Here is a 21,866-nt window from a genome sequence, read left to right as displayed (position 1 = left end):
GCCGAAGGCAGCCTGCCTGCTGTGCTTGGGGCGGCAAAACACCTAGAGCCGCTCCTGATTACATTTCCCTTGGTCACCTCAGCTTCTCCCCTCCTTTCACATCATGCTTGGAACAGCCTCTCCACCTCCCACATGCCAAGCGCCCTCCCTCTCCTCTAGCCCCATTTCTAAGTCTTGTAGTGTCTCTCTCAGTGCCAGTGAAGTCACTGCACCTTCTGCAGTGGGGCCAGCATCTCCTAAGTCCATTGGTCGGCAGAGATGGAACTCCTTGGGGCAGGGATCTTGTGTGGTAAAAGCATCACGGCATAGGACTTGGGAGTGCAGCAGCTTTCAAGCTTGTTGGGTTTGACTTGTTTAGTTTAACTGACTCTGACATGCATTTAACAGTTTATTATCGGTATGAATCCATCTTGACCTTATGAGCCTATTGGATTTTGCTAGGGTTAGTTTGAGTGGCATGTGTGTAGGTGGGCAGTTCTTTATGATGCTCTTCTCTAGTGAGCTAATTTGCTTCAGTCTTCCCCCCACAGGATGCCAGCAGAAAGACTGCTGCATCCAGTGCATACCTGATGCTCATATCTGGAGGGAGGCGGGGGGAGAGACCTACACAAAATGTGTGAGCAGGGCATGGGTTTCTAATGCGACGGTTGCAAACCCAGCCCTTTCCTTAAATTAGCAGAAGGTGTTGCCACCATTTATGAGCTGTGCTGGGCAATGATTTCAAATGAAAATCTGTATTTTATTCATTAGGTGTCTGCTTTGCTGCTGAACTCTTTAATGCGTTTCCCAGCTGTATCAATCCATAGCTGCGAAGGAAGCCATTAAATCTGAATGCATGTAACTTTTCTGGTAAGATGCATTCATCACAGGAAGTTAGTTTGTAGGTTAGGGACTTATGCAGCCCTCAAACCCAACCTGCTATTCTCACTACTCTCTAGTCTAGGAAATATTTCTCTTCTCCACCTAGTGGGAAGAAAGTAAATAACATGCTGGGAATTAAGAGTCAGAGGATGCTGCGGCCTGACAAACCCATCAGGATTGCAAACGATTGTGAAGCAAGGTCCATCTGGTGACACTGCTGGGTTCCTCCATCCTTCACATAGGTTGGCAGGGATTGCAAGGAGCCAGCATGAACTCTGCTGGGATTCAACTTAGTGCATTGCCAGCAGCTGTCACGGAGATAAGATGAGAATAAGAGCGAGGATCATTTGCATTGTTGCAAACTCTTCTTCTGGGCTCATTTACAAACCTTGGTGTCCCAGTCAAACTCTATATTGATGATTCTCTCCAATCTTCCCCCGCCCCTCCACACTTCTTGGGCAATTAGAACAAAGATTTCTCTGGCACATGCCTTTCCCTATCACGTACGGAAATTAGAAAAGCAGTGTCTGCACGCCAGAAGATTTACTCACCTGTCCTAACTGACAAAATGGATTGGTTCTGATGGACATGCTAGGATGTGCAGCTGCATTAATGAACGGTTTAGCAAGGAAACTGATGGAACTGTTCACCTCACGGACGTTATTAGCAGAAGTTTATTTAAAGCCAACTTTCTGGTTGTTGTAAGTTTATTTATTGATCGGCACCCACAAGAACAATCATTTCAGGCTCCTTCTTTGAAAAATAATAATTTACTATAATATTTTAGAGAGATGTTTTCAAGTCAGAAGACTTTATGAATCATACACTTCCCCACTGAAATGCAGCCACCTCTGGGCTTGAGAGCTAGGTAGGTAAACTGCATAGAGCATGGGAAAGGACGAAACTGTGCGCCAGAGTAAAACCCTACTCTTATCAGAAGTCCCTGGGATTTTTTTCAGGAGCCAACAGGATTTGTTTTCAAGTTCTCCTGGGAAAGATTGCCCTCAGACTGCATGCAGCTCAGGAGGATGAAGGCATCCTGCTAGAGTTTGAACCAGTGGTTGTAGATAGTACTATTTTATAACCCTCTGGTGTGGTTATTCCAGGCCAACAAATTAAACTCCCCATCAAAAGTTGAACTTTGCCCCTGAAAGATGCTCAGATATCACTGGTTTATATAGTGTGATGAGCACTATATAAACCATATAGGGATAGATTAAATACATGCTTCCATAGTCCTATATTCAGCCAAATATTCCATTTAAAGGAATTTTAAACTGGGGCTGATGGATCTGGAAGCACTGCTGTTGGGAGTCACAGAGAAGCCAAAGACAGGATGGACCATGGAAGCTGCTTTTATAGTGAAGCCCTGTAGAATTTAATGGAGACTAAGGCTTTTGGATTGTATAGAAATTACTCTGAAGGTCTGTAGAACTGAACAGAGAATGACCCTGCCCTTTTTTAAACCACTCTCTAGAATTCTATAGTGGGTTGTAATTTTCTATTAAATTCTATAGAACAGTTGCTCCTCCTCTTCCACCTATAGGGGGGATTGGTCTTCAGCTCAACACCTTTACACACTCATAGGGCCTCGCTGAGAGGAAGCTTGCACTGCAGTCATCTCTGCTGTGGATGCTCTGTAGTTGATGTGGGGACACCATGTCCATTGGAAAGGCTCCTTTCACCAGCAGTAGATACAGTTAAAAGGAAATAACTCATTATTTAATAGCATCCTCGTAAGTCTAGCAGCACTAATGGGCTCTGCTGTCTTACCACTGCTCTTGTTCAGAGACCTGCAAAGCTGAGTGAGAGGGGCCCTAGGTTAAAAACATCATCTCTTACATGCAGAACATGTTTGTGTTTGGGTCTTCTCCGACACAAGGTCCCTGAACCTGATTGTAATGTAACTGAGCAGCACACTTGCTTTATACATCAGTCTGGCAAGGACATGCTTTCAATTTCAGCAAGTGCTAGAATGAGTGGACAACAGGGAGAAATGTGAAAGTGGCAAGGAAAAGCAGGAAGAATTAAAACCCGCAGGACAACACTGTTACAATTTTTTTTCTGAATACTGTACATCTATTCATATGAAAATCTATACAGCTGCTACTGTTGCATGCACTCTTCTTACACAGCATGAAATTAAAATTCCTCTTTGGTATCATATTGCTGCGCTACATAGCGACTCCAGACTAAGCTAGCAGAGAATTTATCCTTTGGCTTCCTCAGTCGAGTTTGTGTGGGGATTGGAAGCCAATGGGTTGAGGGAGACAAGTCTATTGCCCACAGTAAAAAATCCTACTTCCAAAATAAATCCCACAGAAATATTGCTGGCCTGGAGTATGACTGCTGATGCTAATTTCACAGTGTAGTTTCACATGCATAATTCCCCCCTCCCCTGGGCCACTTTCCTTCTTATCTTTCCAGAACAAACTCAACTTGCAGGCTAATTTCAAGGAGCGTTTCATACACCAGAGTCCAGCCAAGTGTCAATGGATCTGCTGGTAATGCAAATTGAGGCAGTCATGCAAAACAAGGGTGCTTATGGATTCTGCAGAGTGGCGAACAAGAGACAGGTAAAGGCTGCAGGCAAGGGAAAATGATTTTCCACTGTTTCACACCTTGTGTCATTTGCAAGTATGCAGAGTGAGTAGGATTTTTCGAAAGTGCCTAAGTCATGTAGGAGCCTAAGTCCCTTTGGTTTTCAATGGGACCTGGCCTCCTGAGCAACTTAGGCATTTCTGAAAATCTCACCTCTGAAAACTCTACCAAATTGGAATTCTGCATTCAGACCATTCACAGCCACTTTGCACAGAAGTAAAATGATGACAGAAGATGCAAAGCAGTAGAGAATCATCCCTGAATATCCAGGGAAGCTTTGAATCCATTCAAGTGTTTTTTAGTGAACTCCAGCACACCTCATATCAGGTATCCCCTGCTCCCAGGAGCCACTGTTACAGAATTAAATATCAACGGATGTGCTAGGTGCTGCACAGGAGGTAAAACGGGAATCCTCCCCATCCCAGAGCATGCCCAATTTAAGGCCTCAATCCTGCAGTCAGCTAGATATGTGCAGACACCGAGTTCTGCCTGCCCTTGAGCTCATTGCAGGACCAGGGCCTAACAGACATGAAGATGGAACAAGTTGAGAGCCTGAGGCGGGAATAATGGAGGGTTTTCTTTGTTTGGATTTCTGTCTATCTAGGTACTTACACTGCCCCTAGCACCATAGGGTCTGAGCACTTCATAAACCCTCAGTGCGATGCAGAAGCATAGACCCATTTTGTAGATAGGGAGCTCAGGCAAAGGGACTTCAAAGGCCTAACCCTGCAAACACTTAAGGCCATACACAACTTTACATACCTGACTAGTCCCATTGACTAGTGAGTGAGTAACGGGCCTCAACTCACATGGGAAGCTGACAGCCAAGCTGGGAATTGACATCACATTTCCAGGGTCCTAATTCACGGCCTTAACCCCCAAACCATCCAATTCACTTCCGGTGGGCATTGCCTACAAAATGAGTTCTACACAAAAGCTTACCATGTTGGGAGGCCAGAGGCTTGGCAAAGAAGACTATAAGGAGAATGGGTTTGCCATTTGCAATGAATAATCAAGCTCTGAAACGTGATCTGACACTTCTATAAAACTCTTTCCTTTTGCACTTCTCAAAGTTGGGGTAACGCTGGCTCTGAGATAATTTGGGGACAAAAGGGTGGGGCAGGAGAGGACCCAGAGATGGCTGAGACCCTCCCAGAAAACTTTTCAGATCATGCAGTGGGACTTAAGAAGGTTTCTCTATTATGTATGCACAGGAACAGCAAGGAAGAGCAGGGAATCTATATTGTGCTACAACATGATATAGAATTAATCCCCCCAGGTAACAGAATTCCTCATAAATGGCAAACGGGGAGATAGCCACAGTATTATATTTTAATCACACTTTCTGACAAAATATCCCCTGCAGGGAGCGTTTCAGGAGATGGTATCACAAGCAAAGCCTTATTTGAGAAGGAAGATTTGAACTAGACAGCAGCAAACTATCAATATGTTCTTAGTGAGATGGGTAGATAGAAGACGCCTTACAGCAGTGTTAGCAGTACCTAATGGAGTATTGCTCTCCCCTATGTAATGCTGGTTCTTATTTGTGTGTCTCTATACACAGCGCATACTATATATTTTAATGATATTGTAATGTGGCTGCCTTACATTGACACGGCACTTTTCATCCAGAGAGACTTTACACTCTACGCTTTACAAATATATAGGAGTGGAATAACTTTTGTCCACAAAATGCAGCGAATTATTGGCCGATACCGGGCAGCTTACCCAGCAATGCTAAACACGACAGTTGAGGGGAGGAAGCAAAGACTAGCCAGTTGAATTTGTGGTGGGATTTTAAGTAGGTAATGCAGTATGGCCAGCACACTAGCACCCTATCTCACAGGAAGGGCATCACAAAATCTTCAAAGTCCTCAGTGGTCAGTATTCTAATCTTTTAGGTAACACTGCCCACAGCATCCCAGGACAATGGGCACAGTGCTGCCCCAGATGGAAAAGCACCTTCCATAGATGTACCAATGCCACTGCCTGAAATGTACTGGGTTTTCCTTGGCCTCTCATCCAAGTACTGAATAGTCCCAACAGTGCTTAGCCTGTGAGCTCTGATAGTTGATTAACCTGTAGGGATGAGTTGGGGCAAAGGATTCTCTTTCCTGAGGTTGCAGGACTCAGAACTGGGTGTGTCTCTGTGCCACATGTTCTTTCTTGGTAGGCTCATAGGCCTTCTCTGCACTAGGGATTTGCCCCGGTTACAATCTGCGGTATAGCTGCACTGCTTTGCCGATCTACAAAAGGGTTTGCACTGGTGCAGCTTCCCCCTGGCCCCCGCCAGTGACTGTAGTTGGAGCAAACCTCCGATGACGAGACCACAGTTGTATTATTTCTCCATGAAGTGCTGCTGGGTAATAAGAGCTTAAAAAAAGCTCCTATTGGTAAATCGCTGGTTAATATTCCATTGCCCCCAGGCCCATACAGCAGAAAGTCATGCCAGCAAGGGACAAATTTAGATGTCTGGCTGCTTTGGGAGGCAGATGCGACTCCTTCCCCTCATCCCTGCCTTCAGTTATGAAAGCAGCCTCCCCTGAATGCAGATAAAAATAGTCAGTGCCCCAGCTGGACAGGCCTTGAGTGCTTCTGCCTCACTAGGCTTGGCTTTGTGGCTGCTTTTGTAGTGGCACTCCTGAGTTCCTGGCAGCCATTGAGCTGGAAGGAAAAGGGTTTGATTATTCGACCCACCACATTGTTGGTGACCCAGATCAGTGACCCCTACCCTGTCACTCTGCATTTGACCTGGATGTTTTACATATGGAAGAGCTGAAGCAATTCCAATGGATCCAAGCTATGCCCTTGTGCAGGTTAGATGATTGATTCATTACAGCAGTCACAACGTCTCCTGCCCAGGGCACCATGCTGACGTCAAGGTAATGCATGAGGCCTTTACATTCAGGGTGGGATTTGTGGGGTGGGAGGCAGGGTGTTTACCACTGTTTCCGTATAGACATTTGTGCTCCTGGGTTGGAGAAGTGCTGATACAAAAGAAAATGAGATGCCAGAACTTCATTGCATGACCCAATGTCAGTGCCAGGTTTGGATGGATCCTGGGCTTTAAGAAAATGGAGTTCATGCGAGTACTGAGTCCCTGGAGATAATTTATAGTTTTCATTGGGAAAATCATTTTCCCATTTCCCTTGCCTGCTTAAAATCAACCTAGCCAGTGCAATCCCCAGTCCTGGCTTTCACAACAGCCTACATTTTCCCAGCCTGATACAGCCTCAGGTGGTGGAACCATACTGCAATGTTGAAATGCAGTCAGTTCTAGGATGGAGGGAGGCACAGCACTCTCCCCAGCAGTGTGGCAAAGGAGAAATGAAGGGCATTGAGGCCACCTCCTCCCTACAATAACGTGGAATCCTTTATGCCTGTACAGGATAGTGCCTCATTTTTAAAGGTCTCATCCACAAGAACCACACCGAGGAACAAGTCACATATATCTGTCTTGGAAGAACAAAGAACCTGGATTGGAATGCACAGCTGGAGGAGTGTCACATACATTTTCCAATACTCCTAAAGAGCCCCTTCCACAGCCCCTATGCTCAGGGCATACCACACACAAAGAGGTGGAAGCCCCTTGTTAAAACATTGGCATGACACTACTACAGCACCTTGCGCTGTTGCACATCCCTCCCTTGGGGATCGTACCGGAGCCATGTCTCAGTAAGCAAACAGTCAGAAGAGAGTAGCAAAGTGAATTAAGGTGAGTGGCTGCAGTTTGGCACTTTAATGGGGGTATCCATGAATTACAGAGACATCGATCGAGGTGACTGCATATCAATCAGACGGCACTAACTTACCCTGACAAGGGGCCATGGAAAATGCTCCCCATACCCCACAACAAACGTTAATTATTTACATCCCCAGGACTTTTTCAATTATCTCTCCAGCAATGAGGGAAGGCATCCTGCTCTTCTGAGATTTTGATTAAAGGGGGAAGAAGTTCTGAGGAAGTGGGAGGTGGGGAGATGGGAAGGAAAGCATGATTAGCTCAGCCCACCACAAGCTCCTTTAATGGAGAAATAAAAAGGACCTGATTGTTTGCCGTGGCTAATATCAGACAGCCTCATCTGGACTCATTTCATAGTGTATGTTGCAATACTTCCCTAGGCAGAGTTAGACACATCAGCACAAACCAGAGTCAATAAGGCAGGTGTGGCTGTTACCTGCCTGCTGCTCTATTGCAAGGTTACACAATGAAATGCCTTGGTAGAGCTGCAGACTGGAGAACGGTTTAGGTGCCCTGCTGGTGACGGTGTGCTGCAGGTCCCCCTCTGTGCCAATCCACAGAGGAGATGAGCTGTTACTGCCCACAGATATAGAGCCTGGCCTCTTTAGTTCAAGCTGTAGCAGCTCCCTGCTTTTATCTCTGAAGGTCCCTGGTGTGTTGGTCACCGGGGTGGCCGTTACATTTACAGGTGGAACAAGGGCACCATGAGCAAGTTTCGCTTGGCCCCACTCCTGCCCAAGATGAACCCCACTCCCATGTAGCGATCTGGTTCCACAGCACATTCAGTCATTGGCTACTTTGTTGTGGCTGCCAGTGATGAAGCCAGCTAGGCTGTATTGTGTGTCACTTTCCCACTAGGAATTGGATTGACACTACCCACTCATGTTACATAGGCCAGTGAACCACCATCAGCTGGCATCAACTTTACTCATGGCATGGATTCGAACTCTTGGCCTGGGGTAAACAGCCGTGAGCCCTTTGTCAGGTCTTCCTCATTTGAAAAGAACTTTTGCAAACCTCTCTGTGCATAGAGGCACTCGCCTCTTGCTGAGCCTGGCATGACTTGATTGTGTGAAAAATGAAAAGTAACCATCTGGATTCCTGTGATGAAGACAGCCAGAAAAAATTTGGAGCAGGTTCTATTCTGCAGGAAGCTGCAGAGACAGGGTTGCAGTGACAGAAGCTGGTGCCAGAGTGAGGTGGGAGACTGGAGAGTGGAAGGGTTTTGGACACAAAGCCTTTTGCCCATCTGGCCACTAGCTCCGATCCAGCCCAGGGAGATGACTAGTGACTGGAAGTTGTTGCACTTCCAATGGTGGGTTGGCATCCTGTGTGGAACCAATTAGTGATCTCAGGGTGTGGCCACATCACAGTTCGACCCTTCCTGAAGTTTCAATGCAGGGGCCAAAGATGGACGGGGCCAGGAAAGGGGGTTGATCTAGGGGCCCATTCATTAAAGCACACAACAAGAGCTTGGGAGATCTTGGTTCAAATCCTAGCTCTGCCACAATCTTCTGGGGGTGACCCTGGGCAAGTCAATCTCTCCATGTCCCAGTTCCTCAACCATAAAATGGGAATAATAATCCTTAATTTCCCCTCAACCCTTTTCCTGTCTATTTAGACTGTACATTGTTTGAGGTGGGGATTGTCTCTTAATTGTGTGTATGTACAGCATCTTGCACAATGGGCCTTAATCCTGTTGGGGTGGAGGGTTGTCTGTAGAAGCTATTGTCATGCAAATAAAAAACAGCCACCTCTAGATGGTTATTATGGGGGCTCAAGGCTGAGTACAATAGGGGGAAGGGACAGTAAGGAGAAGTTTGCACCAATGCTGTAGATCATAGGTAATCGGCTCGAGGGCTAGTCAATCCAGCCCCTTAAAAATAAAAAGAAATGGCTCCAACCCTAGATCTTTTCTTTCAAGAGAGTTTAATATGGCTGGAAGGGGCATAGAGGGGATTTGTAGCTTTAAAACCAAGGAAGGCCAACAAAAAACAATTGAGAAGAAAATAAAGGAGTCCTGAGTACAGCACAGCTCCCAAAATATTATCCAGATAGTGTTTCAGAGAAGCTCCTTTAGTTGTTCCCAGCCTACACAGTAGTGGTGTTATGGTCCCTCTCTATCCTGTTGTTGCTGGTGGGAAATTTGGGGTCTGTTAGCCTCGAAGTGGAGCCATGTGAGTCAGGCACATGTACATGTGCTGGTTACCCGCAGCCAGGACTGAGAAATATAATCATACTATCTGTGCTTAATTTTTTTTTTTTTTTTTACTTTCAGCAAGCCCGGAGGTGCCGGGGCTCTGACCTGTCAAGCCCAGAGGTGCCGGGGCTCAGCGCCGGCACAAATTAAGCACTCCATACTATATTCCCTGTCAGATTCTACCTAACCCTTGATAACCTGTTTCTGACTGGCTGAGTTTTAGAACACAGCCAATCGGATAATCCATTTCCTGACTGCCCACCAGGCCACCTCTGATGCACAGCCATGTGACTAAGTGGCCTGATGATAATCGCTCATCGTCACCTCTTCCTGCCCTTACACTGCCATCCATGCCCTGCAGCACCTGTGCCTAGACAGGATACTGAGGCGGGGAGGGAATGTCCATCCCAAGTACCAAGAGCCAGCGGAGGGATAAGCAAGAAATGATAGGAACATACATGGCTGGGGAGATAAAGAGGCAGCTCTCCACACTGCTAAGTGTTAGGGGCTGGAGGAGACCATGACCACTTTCTATTTGGGGCAGATGTTCGAAGGAGCTCCGTACCATGGGTGCACATCAGATGCGCAGTGCTTCTGAAAATTCAGCCCATAGTTAGATGCCTTAGCAGAGCTCTTGACAGTTTGTCTCTACTGGAGGTGCTGAGTCCTTGGAGACTGGCCCTTTAAGAGGGCAGTGCTGGAAGAGTCCTGGGATTACCAGGGTTACCCACCAACAGGACAGTCCCAAATTGCTCCTCTGGTGGAAAAGAAATATAAAGGCACTTTCTGACTGGCCTTGAGAAATAACCCATCTTCCCCCTGAACCTTTGTAAAGGAGGAACTCAGTACCCACTGCTACCTGCAGGCAGAGATGGAGGCTTGACCCAGGATGTGGGAGAAACAGGTGGATTGCAAAGGCAGTTTGGGCTGCAGGACTCACCTGCCATTCCAATGCCCCTGATAGCAATAGGGTACGGCGCCTCTTTGATGCTTTAATGAATTCATTAAAAGTATTTTTAAATTAACTCCAGCACACCTCATATCGCCTGTATTCCCCGCTCCCAGAAGCTACTGTAACAGACTAGGGGTTTGTTATATAATTAAATATCAACACATGTATCTCATGCTCAGCATAGTTTCTGTATTTGCTTGTGCTAATTAGGATGTGAACTAAAGAGTCTCACAGAAGAATCTTAACGTGCTTCCAGGCTAATTTTCCTTGAAGGTTTGGATAGTCAAATCCCATCTCCGCCAGCTCCATCTTCCTCTCCAATCCCCTCCCCTAGAAAATGTTGAACTGAATTTCTCCCCTTCCTGCTCAAATTAACTCATCTCTGATAAAGCAGTGAGAATCTTCTCTCACATCGCCCTACATGCCCCCCTACACCTTCCCCTCTCTCAGACGCAAATCACCATTCATCTATCCTCATTTCTCTCTCCCTCACACAACTATCATACTCCAACCATTCCTATCATAGGTACGTGCGCACACACATACACAGTGTGCTAGGTGTAATTTCAAGCAATTTCCCTTACAGTCACTCTGCCATCTCATGTAATCTCCCCCCAAAGGGGATCAGAGATTCCATGGTGCCTTCGCTTGGCCATAAAGAATGCAAATCATATCCCCTGATGTTTTTGAATAATGCAGACTCAGAGCAGTCAGCAGAACCCTGGGTAGTGGGCTGTCTGTTCACTGCTTGTTAGCTCATGTTTGCAGTTACTGTGGCTCCGGATTAGATTGGAGATACACAACGAGCTTCAGAAGCACCTGGCCAAAGGAAAGATTTTGTTTAGAGAATCCAAATTATCAGCTTCCTGCAGGTACAATGTTTAAACCTACTGGGAACCTGTCAAAAATTTGTCATGTGGTACTACTTATTCAAATGGGCTCCCTGGTAGCTGTGGATTACTTTCCCTTTTAACATCTGGAATAGCAGAGGAACACAGGAGTCCCCATAGCAGATTAGGACATCAAGTTTGGTATTTTGTCTCCTGCAGAGTCCAAACCCCGCTGGTTGGAGGGAGGAAAACTAAAACAAAAACACTAATCTGTCTGACAAATTGCACCAGGCTGTATCATACCCACAGGGCCCAGTCTTGCTCTCATTGAAATAAATGACAAAAGTTTGGTAAGGGCTGGACTAGGTCCTTTCTCTAGCTGCCTGTTGATATGTGTGCCTTGTAAGATGCAGTCCTAAAAGAAACCCTGTGAAGTTGGATTCATAACATGTCAAAGCAAGGGCTTGTGTTTCTACAGAACACTAAAAAATTCCAGCTGGAATGCAGCATCATCAGGAATATGGGTTAATGACTATGTTTCCCCCTTAATACCGATTGTGGTTATTTAACAGCCCTATTGGCAATTCCCTGATGAGAGCATTATATTTCAGACCCTTCCCCAACCCATGACTTCGGATGAGGTTAAAATTAATCATGATCTTGTATGCATCTAAATATGCCCAATGTATTCTCTTTATGCGGAGTTCTCAAATCCACCTGGGTGAGAAGATAAATGCAATTGGCCAATGAACTTTCCATTCCAAGCCCTGGAACTAATTAGCAGCCCTAAGTCTCAATCCACATTTACCTCTCTCCTTTGCTTGTTCTTTAAATAGAAACAATGATAAAGAGCAAATTAAGGAAAAGGGGAGAAAAATCAAAGGAGAAAGAAAGCAGACCCATCAGAAGATGGTACACCTCTACTCCACTATAACGTGACCCAATATAACACAAATTCAGATATAATGCGGTAAAGCAGTGCTCGGGGGGGGGGGGGGTCGGGCACGCTCCGGCAGATCAAAGCAAGTTCAATATAACGGGGTTTCACCTTATAATTCAGTAAAATTTTTTGGCTCCCAAGGACAGCATTATATTGGGGTAGAGGTGTACTAGAGACATTTTTAACTTTATCAGTACAGTGGAAACCTGATTTGGGGAAAGTTCTTGGGAGATGCTTGAAACTTCTGTAAAATCATTTTTCCCCCTGTAAAAACCACACTAGGGCTACAATAGCATGTCAGATTAAACAGAGATTTGTACATAATGGGACTCTCCTGTAATGCAAAAGTTTTTCCCATACATCAATCTACAGATGAAATATGAGTTATCACAGATGCTTTGGGTTGCTAGTACAACCTATGGGCCAATTCATCCCTTGATACATATGGCAAATTCTCACCAGCGTCAGCAGGAGCTGTACACAAATCTCCAATTAGTATTTAATTGTCAAAACAATAGAAGCTACTAGACAGGTAAGAGTGTGACAATTCTGGGATAAATTACTCTGTATACCTGGGCAAAGGGATGTGTGTGTGGAGAAATAAAGGGGACAGCACTGATTTAAGAGAATAATAGTGAAGTGTACTTCAGGAACTACAAGGTCAGGAAGGCAGAGATATCTATCCTGGTGAAATTAACACAATGTTCTTTCCTAAAAGTAACTTATTTTTTAAAAAATAACACACACACTTTTAAATTAGATTGAATTCACATGCTGTAACTCATCCCTCTCCTGTTCTTCAACAAAGTCTGGAGACAAGGACTCCGTCTATTCAAAAACATGTGCCCAAGCAGCATTTCCATCTGCTCTTAGTGCTCAAACTACAATGCTGCTGGGCAATAGCCAGGAGAATAAATGCCCAAAATGTTTACATCCATATCCCGGCATTCACAGGGGATGAAAAGAAATTAACATCATTTATATTGCTATGGGCTTAGCTACTACATCACATAGATAGCAGTATGATAGATACATCTTAGAAATACCATTGGTAGAACGTGCTGGGAAATGACATGCAGAAAGAGCATTCTGGGTAAAGATTTGCAGAGCTTTTTCTAAAAAAAAATAGAATTATCAATGGGCCAAGTCCCAAACCTTCATGCAGTTCTTACTCAAGCAAAACCTCTTATCAGGGTCAAAACTTGTGAGAAATAGGTCATACTGAGTATTAGGATTGGCTAATCACAGAGTAAAGAAAGCTGATGTAGCTGAGTACTAAGGGAAAGTCCCGATGGCTCCTTGCTCAGCGCTATTTTGGGTGTGATTCTTTAGTATTAAATTATATTTCTGCCAGGCCTACTTTACTAAGACTTCAGCTCCTCTTGCCTCGCACCAGCCTCAGCGAACTGGACTGTGATGCACAAAGGTCGAGTTCAGCATAGTGAGGGAAGGTTGGTAAGACCAGGACCCTGCTGTTCTGTTGTCAGATCAAATCTCGCTTGGGGAGGCGGAATCACATGGAAAGTTTAAGAAACACCAGACAAGAGAGCCCCAATGACAAGAGATGCTGTCAGAGGTTGCAGGGTTAGATCTTTGTGGCTCACAGGGAATGAAGTAGTTGCATCCCCTTAAAGGTACAACTGCTTGGTTATCAAATCATCTCAAAAGATGGAGTAAACCGTCTCTGCAGAGAAGGCAGATCTCGGGCAGATGCTGGTCTCCAGAGAGTTAGTGAGCTTTCGTGCAGGGCCAGTGCCACGCTCCTTTTGAACCAGTTGCTTGCAGGGACAGGGAACGGAAGCTGTAATCTGATCCTGTGGACAGTCAAGTTCTGTGCTGGTCATGAGCAATATAACGCAACTATGGAATCTCAGCATTCTTTATGTAGATGAGTACCCAAAAAGAAGAGCGGGCTTGTGGTTAAGGCATTTGAGTAGACTCAGGAGCCCCGGGTTCAATTGCCATCCCTACTGTAACTCAGTTACCCATCTGTAAAATGAGCATACAAATTTTACCTTGTCTATGCAGATCATAAGGTCTTTTGCAGGAGGAATTGTCTCTGTGTTTGCACAGCTCCTTACACAACAGGTGCTCAATCTCAACTGAGGCTTCTAGGTGCTACCATTACATTAAATTCAGAGAATGACCTGCTCCTCTCTGGAGTCTTGTCCCGGTGAGGAGGAGGCAACCTGATACTTTTTCCCCCTACCAAACCAGAGATTCTACTGCAGACAAGGAAAACTCCACGCCTATTTTAAACTTGCAAGAGATTCAGGGTTTGGGTTTGCTTCCAATATTGGGCAAAGACACTTGGCAGGAGGTTTGTCCAGCCCAGGCTGCAATTTTTACACCAAGTATTTAATCCAGCCTAAAACCGCTCATGAATTTAACTGCTGCTCCTCTTTGTTGTGTGAATGGTTCAGGTTGGGAATCCCATCTGGAAACCTGGTAATAGGAAGTCACCTCACTAGCAGCCCCTATTTAGTTTCCTCTGCATCCAAACAGCCATGCCAGGAATATCTGGCACCTGCTGCATCTGGCATGTGGGGGTGTATGGAGATACTGTTCCTTCTGTGCTGCTAACCATTCCTTAACTTTGAAGGATGAGGATTGTGTATCTTTTACAGGAGGCAAAGACCCATAACTCATAGGTACCATGCCAGAGACTTATGAAGGTCTTTTTCATGGGTGAAATATCCTTTTTCCTAATGAGGTTTTATTTGTGGTGGTTTTAATTTTTCATCCTTAAGAGCTGCATTGGGCTATTTTGAGTGCACTTAACCCTTGAAACCCTGGCATTTTCCAGACTGCCAGCTAATGGGATGCCAAGGAAAACAAACATACAGCTAGATTAGACAATCTTTACTGCATGTCAGCAGGCTCCAGAGACTAGGAAGATGGACTGAGATCTGCAGAGACGAGAAGGAGGCCCACGGTAGAGGGAGCATGACACAGGAATGCTTAATAGAAGAACCAGGGGAGCAAAGAACAATAAAACTGCTACAAAAAAAGTTCCCTGAATGCTACTTTTCTAAATCTTTGTACTTTATTTGCTGTATTTTTAGATGAGTCTCAACCTCACCCCCATTTGCCCTTCTCCTGAAATAACTTGAAGCCTGGGGTTCATTTTTGAAAGCAAGCAACGGAATGTATGGTAAGGACCAATTCCCCTGCCTGCTATTCTACAGCAGGGAAGAATACAGCACAGCTTTCATTAGCTATTCTCCACCTTCTCCTCCTCCTCCCTCACCCCTACATTCTCCTCCATAGAGATGGCATTGTTTTTCTCTAACTTTCCCATCCTGATAGATGCTGACAGGTAAATTGTTCTCAGCACCACTAGGTTGTTGGAGGCTGATAGTCAAATGATTTTTTCCCCCTATCATGGAGAGTTTTTTCCTCCCCCCAAGTGAATATTTTTTTTACAGTTCGGCTTTCCTTCCCCTTAAAGGAACGACAACATTTGTATTCTCCACAACCTCAAGAAAAAGCAAAAGGAACTTTAAACAAAAGCTGACATGCCTTGAAGCAATTACCACGAATCTGAGTGGGGGAGTTGGGAAGAGATTATTTATAGAGATTAACCTAGAGTGACTGACAAGATGGTGTGCACCAGTGTTTGTTTTAATCAGAAACAGGCTCGGGATGGAATAAAAAAACCACAGCCACCCACAGAGCAGAGCCTTTCAGGTTACCTAGGTTACCAAATACTCCTCTTTTTCAAAGAGCTCCTCAGTTACTCATGGCCACTTCCAAGGAGAGTTGATGCTTCCACCAGATACTATGGAATGTGCTACCATGGAGGCACCCAGATACTACGGGGATGGGCAGCAATACAAAACCTGAGGACAGATCAAAAGCAGTGGGTGGGATTTTCAAACGCACCCTGAGTAGGTCTAACTGCTCCCACAGAAGTCATTAGCCCTCAGTGTTGGCCTAACTCTGCTGCCACTGAACACACCAGGAGCCTTGAAATATCCCAACCCAACAAGTGTATAGGGTGTATTCTGGGAGTGAGTGTTCATCAGGTTTGTGTGGCTCGTAGGACTTGCATTCGAGTCTCACAGCAGGACCTAGTCCCAAAGCAAGTGCCAACACAGTGATTTAGTAGAGGGGATGCTGTATTGTTAGAGGTGCCAGGCTTCAGAGAAGTTAAACAGCCTTTGGTGGCTGTCCAGGGGCTCAGGCTTAGAGCAAGGAAGGAGGAGGCAATATCAGAGTTCAGGTCCCTGCTTTGTCATTGACTTGCTGTGACAGGTCACAACCTATCTGCTGCTCACAGCGGGAGGTTCGACACTAGACAGAACCTCCTACTCCTTGGATGAAAAACATTTCAACAATGAAATTTACCTTTCACCACTGAGGTTGCATGTTACCCATTTTGTGCTTCACTCAGTTTAGATAGTGAAACCGGACTAGTTAACCTGGTTTTCTGGCTCCAAAGAACTAGTGCAATGTGGCTATGTTTGCATTTGCAAACTCCACCAAGGTATGCTAGAAGGACACCATCAACTCCTCCTTTAATCATTTAAACCCCCTTCCCCTCTCCAGACTTCAAACTACTTTCAGGTCCCACATCTGCTGTTCAGTCTCCCTTCCAACTGCTCTGGCTTCAGTCACATTTTCCCATTTCTAAAAAATGTTTTTTTCTTTCCCGTTGCTTCATGACAGCCCCCTCCCCCCACATCAATGACAAAGAGAATCGTACCCCAGAGTGACGGTATAACCCTATCTTGCATGGCGTGTTGTCACTCAGACAAGACCTAAGGCATCTGTCTTCTTCTTACACTTTGGCGAGACTTCTCTGACTTGTCATGCCAACAAAGTCTTATGGAATTGAGCGGAACTGACACTGGGGGAATCTGACTGTACACAATGTGCTATCAAATGCACAGCAAACAAACTGGGAAAAGGGAGAGAAATACATATCACCACATCCCTTTCAGCTACATGTATGTCTGTAACACAGTAAATAACTTTGCAGACAGAAGGGTGATTTTTAAGTCTCTCAAATGTCATGAGTATATTTCTATTATGAGATTTTGCAAATTTGGGCCTTCATTCGTGGAAAATATTCTCACACACACAGAGCTATATATTCCCTATACACACAGGCAGATTTTTTGCAGATTTTAGCTCAGCAAGAAGATGCAGAAATCTTACATTATAGTTAAGAACAACACTCTGTGCCTGGGTCCTACCACAGGCATCCCTCTGACATGTACCCAGCTTCCACACCACCTCCTTCTCTTGCCTTGCCCAGTGCAACTTTCACTGCTGCTCTCAGGGCTGCCCGGCGGTGGTGGTGGGGGGGCATGGGAGCAATTTGCCCCAGCCCAGCAGGGGCCCCCACGAGAATATAGTATTCTATAGTATTGCAACTTTTATTTATGGAAGGGGACCCCAAAATTGCTTTGCCCCAGACCCCCATAATTCTCTGGGCGGCCCTAGCTGCTCTAGATGGCTGCACATAACCAAGGTGAATCAGACTGTGGTATTGTCAGGCTGTGTAAACAGTGTCATTGGAGTGGAATCTGCTGTCTGAAAATGAGCAAAGCATCCAGTGCAGTCCTGAAGCCACTGAGCTGCCTGCAGCATTTAATCTAAGATCTGGGAAAGCCAAACTCCGCACACACACTCCTGCTGTTTATCTTCGTGTAGCGCTTTGTAGCACTGCATTTCTCTGATGGAATCAGTGCCTCTCAAGTGAGTACTAATTCAATGCCAGCTAGATTCTGTTTCTGAATAACCCCAGAGAGGATATTGACCATTTCTCTGTCCTTCCCCTGTAGCACCAGCAAATGAGCCAGGAGAGAGTGTGAGTGTGTGTATGTATATGTATATAGAGACTATACTTTTGCATTTCTGCTGCCCATCTTCCTAACAACAGGGTATTCATCCTTAGAGAGCACCCTGTGCATTAAAGCCAACCAGAGAGTCATTTACAATAAGATGCCTCTCCAATGAGGAGCTTGCTCTGTCAAATTGCTATGCAAGATAAAAAGTCTCATCAGGAAGTTAGGAAGCGTGCAGACATGAAAGCTAAACAACAACAACATGTGTCTGCATTTCACAGACCCGCACATGCCTCCATTTTGGAAATCTGTCACACCAAATAGATGACCCTGATACTTTTACAATATGGAGGTGACTGTAAAAGTGGTTAGCACATCTTCTGAGCTGCACAAATGTTAAACCACACAACAGCCAGGCTAGGATCTCATTAAGATGAGACAGCTTGGTCAGTCTATTGAAGACAAGGCATTCCGGGCCAGATTTTTAAAGGCACTGAGATGCCTACAGATGTAGCTATTCTGAATAACACCGTTTAGATCCATTAATCTGAGGTACCACAAGCTGGGTTTGAAAATCATTTCTCTTCACATAGTTCAGTTTTGTGCCAGTGCAGCTGGGACAGAAGGCACCATTGCCCACCCTTCATACCAGATTCCCTTCTTTGCAGGGGGTGACTATTCTGCGAGTGTTCACACAGTGCTGAGTGCTTCTCTCTGTCTGGGTCCTCCCACAATGCAAACAACATGCAGAGAGATTCATGTCATTTTCCTGGTGCCTTCTGAAATAATTCATCTCCCCTAGGTGCTGCTCTTGTATCTGCTTGTTGCCTAGTGCACTAGAGATGGTTCCTTTGGATATTAGTCCCCAGCACAGGCAGCTTTCAGATCTATAACAGCAGTAACTTGGAGGTATGTAGTAGAGCCCACCAGATCTTATGGTGCATTACAAACGATGGACATACAACAATCAGTTCACTCATCACTGAAATGCTGCCATCTTGTCTAGACTAGAGGTGAAGGTGTGATGTTTGTATGTGTGAGCTAACACGTTTTAATGTATACAAAGCACTCTAGGCCAGAGTTTCAAAGGCATATAAAGACACCTATAGATACACATCCAACTTATTTTAATAGGAATTAGGCACCTAAATAATTTTGAAAGCCTGCCCCCTGCCTTGAATTCATGTTAAACAGCTCAAATGAAAGCCCTCGGGGGAGCACATCTAACATAACATCTTAAGTCTTAGTGGAGACAACGCCTCTGGGGTGGAATGCAGTAGCTATTTAACAGCATCCTCTACACAAGAGTTTAAACACAGCAAGTCAGCACATCTGTACCCAAGAGAAATAGGGAAATTTAAGGTGGATTATAAATACCCAGGTTAGAATTTAGCTAGGATCCAACTCAACTCTTGTGAAAAGTGCCACAGGTCAGGATTTTTAATGACCAGAAGAGGGCAGGCCTTGAGGTTTACATCTCACACAGCACCTCAGCCTACCATACTGGAAAATTTATTAGTGGCTCAGAAGAAAAGATTACCTCCTTGTGAAGCAACATCACAATTCACCGCAGCACCCAGGAGACATCCTATCCCAGTTCTGACCCTGCTTCGCTTGTGAGATCTGACAAAACCAGACTCCAGGATGGTATAGCTGCAGATGACAGTAACATGCAATCTGTCTACTGGGAGGACCATTACAAAAAAACAGAGGCTCAGTGATTTCACTAGCTTCGATGCTGGATGAAGACTGAATTGTGCCAATAAAAACACTAACAGCTGAACAGGCCTGGAACAGATGTACGAGGAGCTTGGGGTGAAGAGGGGAGTGGAATTAAATTAATCCCTTCATTATCAATTTGACCCCTGGAAAAAACTGAAGGAATGACTACGAAGGTTCACTGTGGACCTCTAATGCCAAGGAGATCAGCTAACACAGCATCTGCTAGCCCAGACTGGTTCTGCTCTAATCTCCACCCTTCCAGCTGGGGCTGGAGTCAAGCAGGTCTACTTGAAATCACACATTCATACTGATGAGCTCTGCCATGCACTGTAACCACTCATAGAGCAGAGTCTACCAGAGGAGCATGGGGTTGCTTGTGACAGAAGGAACCACCAATATTGAGGGTTGGAATTTGTGGTTGGGGTGATTTTTGGGTGCTTGGTTTCCTCTCCTGTTCTGGGGAATTTGCTAGGTTTACTTTTCTTGGTACTGGTATTTGTATAGTTAATGCAGAGCCCTGAATAGGCACGTTACTGTCCGTGTTATAGACCTCTAAATACATAACTGCAAACAAATCTGTGCATATTTCCAGAAATTAGCTGAGCCCACGGGAAGGGCTTGGTTCCCTCTGTAGAATGGGAGGGGACATAGGATCAGGATCAGCTTCCTTGCAGCTGACTGGTTTGGGAGGCTATGTCAGAGGGGAGTGCAAAAGATGGTGCAGATCTCTCTCTTTTTGGAGGAGGGAGAGCGCATCTAATTGATTTGGGATTTTATGAAAGTGATGATAGAAGCTTGACATAATGCAGATGGAAGCCATAAAACTTCCTCCATGCAGCTCTGCCAGTGCATCTCAATTTGGACGTGCAGCTACACCCATTGCTTTTCCAGTGCTGGATCTTACACATATAGCTCAGTCGAAGTCCCTCAGTCCTGGTCTGGTGACCTCAGACATATGCTCAGTTCTGGCAATGCCCCTCAACCTCACTCCCCTCCTGCTAATCCAGCCCTGGAATTCCCCTGAGCAGAGGCTACCTCTTGATTGTGTGATCAGGGCATTAGACTGGTTCCTCTTCACTTTGCAAAGGGAGTGACTGAGGCCTGGTCCACACTATGCAGTTAAATCGATTTAAACAGCGTTAAATCGATTTAACACTGTATCCGTCCACACTACAATGCACTTTAAATCGATTTTAAGGGCTCTTAAAATTGATTTCTGTACTCCTCCCCAAAGAGACGAGTAACGCTAAAATCAATATTATTATATCGATTTAGGATTAGTGTGGACGGAAATCGAAGTTATTGGCCTCATCATTTTACAGTAGCTACCCACAGTGCACCACTCCAGAAATCAACGCTAGCCTCCGACCATGGACGCACACCACCGAATTAATGTGCCCTAGTGTGGACGCATAAAATCGATTTTATAATATCGGTTTTATAAAACCGGTTTTAGTTAATTCGATTTTATGCTGTAGTGTAGACGTAGCCTGAGACAACCTCTCTGATCTGAGCAAGGAACATCCCATACCTTGAGGGCAGATTCCACATGGCAGAACAAAAACAATTGCACAGTGCAGTGAGATTTCTGCCAACACAATGCAATCCCCTCTGCTGAACCGCTTGCCCAGCACACTGGGCCCCTCCAGTTCAGAGCAGCTGTTGCAAATAGATATTTAAGTAAAACAAACAAACAAACAACACCCTATCGTTCAGGGGATTAGTACTTTGAACAAAATTTCACTTTGCAGGAAAATAACTGGGGAGCTCAGGGAACAGAACATAAGCCTCTAGCTCTTCTGCACAGCAGTGAGGAGCACAGCAAGCAGGTGGTAACCACCCACATTCAGTCTCATGCTACTGAATGGAGAAGCTGGTATGAGGGCATCTCAGAAAAGCAGGCACACCTGTGGAAGAGGGGCCAGCGGGATTCGCCCAGCAAACTGCTGCATGCTGTTGCCATTCATGGCACAGAAAGGCAGATAAAAGCAGATTTATCTGCCAGAGAATAAAAGCATAGGATTCTCAAAAGGGGCAAATTCAGAGGTGAATTGCTAGGCTCCTTCACTTCTCTAATCCCCCTCAGAATTGCCAGTATTATCTGTGCGCCCATGCAGGGGGAGAGTTACCGGGCACCCAAAAGGAGTAAAAGAACTGATGCTCTTTGAAATGCAGGGGGTCCTGGCCGAATACTGCAGAGGTGACTCATGGACACAAATTGGA

The 21,866-nt window shown here is 45.3% G+C and overlaps 1 protein-coding gene across 2 annotated transcripts in view; it reads right to left on the bottom strand.

Moving 5' to 3' along the window:
* PLXNA2 (plexin A2) overlaps nt 1-21,866 on the bottom strand; it is a 322,697-nt gene that overhangs the window by 216,008 nt on the left and 84,823 nt on the right. The gene's annotated exons all lie outside the window — the stretch shown is intronic.

This window comes from Gopherus flavomarginatus, chromosome 5 (assembly GCF_025201925.1).
Source record: "Gopherus flavomarginatus isolate rGopFla2 chromosome 5, rGopFla2.mat.asm, whole genome shotgun sequence".
In the NCBI taxonomy this organism is placed as follows: domain Eukaryota; kingdom Metazoa; phylum Chordata; order Testudines; family Testudinidae; genus Gopherus; species Gopherus flavomarginatus.
The sequence above is the reverse complement of the archived record's forward strand: the minus strand, read 5'-3'. Positions and strand labels throughout refer to the sequence as shown.